The 4,007-nt window shown below is 40.9% G+C and overlaps 1 non-coding gene across 1 annotated transcript; it reads right to left on the bottom strand.

Moving 5' to 3' along the window:
- Positions 1-1,598: 1,598 nt before the first annotated feature.
- Positions 1,599-1,705, bottom strand: LOC141722700 (small nucleolar RNA R71). Its single transcript, XR_012575705.1, has one exon. It is a non-coding gene; the product is annotated as a small nucleolar RNA R71 (small nucleolar RNA).
- Between the last annotated feature and the right edge of the window lie 2,302 nt (positions 1,706-4,007).

Below are 4,007 nucleotides of genomic sequence, written 5' to 3'. Positions count from 1 at the left end.
AAGAATCATATTTTCTTGTGATTCTTTATTTCGTTGTAACGTTGGATGCTAGTTTTCTTTGCTTTGAACCTATTTACTCTTGTGACGTACTCTGGTTTAATATAATTAGTATAGTTATTATTCTTTTGTGTTTATTTATCATATTTTCATATGAACCCATGATGACGATAAGTGTTAACATGGGCTAATCGTGATCATGGGGTCGTAACGGATTTACTATGGAATTCTTTAGTTAGTTGTTTAATACCTTAGTGTGTGATGATTGTATGATATCTAGTATTGGTTGTGCATATTCGTCTTATGTGCGTCGCGAACATAAAAGATAGGGTGTTAATCTCTTTTGAAGCGACGGTGGATCTCGAGATTTAGAACTTGCCATGCTAGCATAGGTTCATGTACGAGTCTGCATGATTAGTGGGTAACTCTAACTGTTTTATTCACCCTGTGTAATCAAAAGGAATAACTTGTTTTTAAATCATTATGTTGTCACTGTAGACATATAGGAACTCAACATAATTGATGCCTATTCAACTTCTATCTTAATTTTGGATGTTTATAAAATGGTATTAGTACAACGAAAGTTGGCTTTTATCAGTTTCATGTTATTCGATTAATATCATCACTGTTGCATGCTAAGGGTAATAACAATGACTATTGAAGGAAGTAGTAATGAAGTTGTGATCTCATGAGTGTTTTAATATTGTTAATTTGAAGTGTTAATTAGGTGATTAATTTTAGTAGTTAATTGTAGTTAATAATTAGTTACTTAAATCTAAGTGTTATTGTCTTAACATTGAGAAGTAATCATACATTGGTGAGTGAGTTTAATTGAACATAGTTAGTCTGAATCTCTGTGGGAATGAACTAGAATGTATTTTATATTACTTGCGAACGCGTATACTTGTGTGAATATTAGCGCGTGTTTTTGCCCTAACAAGTTTTTGGCGCCGCTGCCGGGGACTCGGCGTATTTGTTTAGTTTATGTACTTACCATCATTGGTCGTTAGGACTCAGTGATTAAGACGTGTTTCTTATTATTTTCGGTTGTGTTTCAGGTACTTTAGCGAGCATTTATGCAAACTAGTTCTCGTACTCGCAAGAGGACTTTAGATACAGCTGTGGAGACAGACGAAGTTCTTGATATTCCGGAGAAGATAGATTTTGAAGATTCGAATTCAGGAAGTGAGCAGAAGGAGCCAGTAATCATGGGTGATCGTATTGTTTCGGCAGATCCAGCTCTTATGGAATTTTCTCAGCCTAAAATTGATGACATTCAGTCAAGCATTCTTCATCCGGCTATCCAAGCTAACACCTTTGAAAGCAAGTCGGGCACTATTCAGATGGTGCAGAACTCTGTTTCTTTCGGAGGAGCTGCGACTGAAGACCCCAACATGCACATAAGGAATTTTGTCGAGATCTGCAGTACTTTCAAATATAATGGTGTGACTGATGAGGCTATCAAGCTGAGGTTTTTCCCATTCTCACTAAGGGATAAAGCTAAGGACTGGTTATATTCTGAACCAGCTGGGTCCATGACTACTTGGCAAGATCTTGCGCAAAAGTTTCTGGTGAAGTTTTATCCAATGGCAAAGACTGGTGCTATGAGGAGTGCTCTTACTTAGTTTGCGCAGCAACCTACAGAATCTATGTGCGAAGCTTGGGAGCACTACAAGGAAATGTTGAGAAAGTGTCCACATTATGGAATTCCTGATTGGATGGTGATCACTGGTTTTTATAATGGTTTAGGGGCCCAATCTCGGCCCATGCTCGATGCAGCAGCTGGAGGCGCTTTGTGGGCCAAAAGCTATACTGAGGCTTATAATCTTATTGAGACTATGGCTGCAAACGAGCATCAAAAACCCAACTCAAAGGATGATGCCTGGGAAGGTACCAGGTATTCTGGAAGTCGATGTCGCCACCGCTATTGTAGCGCAGCTCCAAGCGCTGTCTATGAAGGTCGATTCTCTAGATACCTATGGAGTCAATCAAATAGCTATGGTCTGTGAGCTTTGTGCAGGTTCTCATGCTACGGATCAGTGTTCTCTTGTTAACGAATCTGTTCAGTATGTGAATAATTATCAGCGACAACAGCAGCCTGTGCCAGCTACTTATCATCCTAACAACAGAAATCATCCAAATTTCAGCTGGGGTAATAATCAGAATGCTATTTAGCCACCATATCAGCAAGGTGTGAGTAAATAGTTCACTCCACCCGGATTCCAGCAACCATAGTAGTATGCTAAAAGGCAATCATATCCTCAACAGGGAGGTGCAGCGGCACCCACTAGTGCTGATTTTGAGGAACTTAAGCTGTTGTGCAAGAGTCATGCGGTGTCGATCAAGACCGTGGAAAATCAAATCGGTCAAATAGCCAATGCAGTGCTCAATCATCAACCTGGCACACTTCCCAGTGACACGGAAGTGCCAGGTAGGAAGGAAGCTAAAGGGCAAGTCAAGGCTATTACCTTAAGATCTGGGAAAGTTGTTGATGCTGAAAAGGCAAAAGAAGGAGAAGCTGAAGTTGAAGATGAAGAAGCTAAGCAAAAGGAGAAAGCGGCGGAACCAAGGAAGACTACTGTTGAACACACTCTGCCTGAGGGTAATACAGGGGAGAAACATCTCTATCCTCCTCGACCTTTCCCTAAGAGATTGCAACAATAAAAGCTGGATAAGCAGTTCGGTAAGTTTCTGGAGGTGTTCAAGAAACTTCACATCAATATACCTTTCGTTGAGGCTCTGGAGCAAATGCCTAGTTATGCGAAGTTTATGACGAGTATTTTTTCAAGGAAGGTGAAACTAGATGACCTTGAGACCCTTGCTCTAACGAAAGAATGCAGTGCTGTGCTGCAACAAAAGTTACCTCCAAAGCTTAAAGATCCAGGTAGCTTCACCATTCCTTGCACTATTGGCAAGTTGTCTTTTGACAAGTGCCTTTGCGATTTGGGAGCAAGCATAAATCTGATGCCGTTGTCGATCTTTAAAAAGTTGGATTTCCGTGATCCAAAGCCCACCTACATGTCTCTACAATTGGCTGATCGTTCTATTACTTACCCAAGAGGCATAGTGGAGGATGTGCTAGTCAAGGTGGATAAGCTCTTCTTTCCTGCAGACATTGTTATTCCGGATTTCGAGGAAGATAAGAAGATTCCCCTAATCTTGGGAAGACCTTTCTTGGCCACTGGCCGTACCTTGATAGATGTGCAGAAAGGTGAACTTACAATGCGGGTGCAGGATCAGGATGTGACCTTCAATGTATTCAAAGCAATGAAATTCCCTACAGAAGATGAGGAGTGCTTAAAAGTGGATGCGATTGATTCCGCGGTTACTTCAGAACTCGATCATATGCTAATGTCTGATGCATTAGGAAAGGCCTTAGTGGGGGATTTTGACAGTGATGATGAAGATGACAACGAGCAATTACAATATCTTAATGCTTCTCCCTGGAGGCGAAAGCTGGACATGCGGTTTGAATCTCTTGGTACTTCTGACCTCAAAAATGCTGAAGGAAAGCTCAAACCATCAATTGAGGAGGCACCCACCTTGGAGCTTAAGCCATTGCCTGAATACTTGAGTGAGGAGGACAAACTTTTAAGGATTTTGAGAGAATTCAAATCGGCTATTGGATGGACCATAGCAGATATCAAGGGGATCAGCCCTTCATATTGCATGCATAAGATTTTGCTAGAGGAAGGTAGTAAGCCAACTGTTGAGCAACAGCGCAGACTTAATCCTATCATGAAAGAGGTGGTGAAGAAAGAAATTCTGAAGTGGCTGGATGTAAGAATCATTTATCCTATTTTTGACAGTTCTTGGGTGAGCCCCGTGCAATGTGTGCCTAAGAAAGGAGGTATTACTGTGGTAGCAAATGAGAATAATGTATGATGGCTATATTCTCTGACATGATTGGGAATAATGTCGAGGTGTTCATGGACGACTTCTCCGTCTTTGGACATTCATATAATGAATGTTTGAATAATCTCCGTGTCGTGAAAGGTGTGTGGAAACTA

Source organism: Apium graveolens, chromosome 4, assembly GCF_009905375.1.
Source record: "Apium graveolens cultivar Ventura chromosome 4, ASM990537v1, whole genome shotgun sequence".
Taxonomy (NCBI): domain Eukaryota; kingdom Viridiplantae; phylum Streptophyta; class Magnoliopsida; order Apiales; family Apiaceae; genus Apium; species Apium graveolens.
Note: the sequence above shows the minus strand (reverse complement) of the source record. Positions and strands in the feature narration are given on the sequence as shown.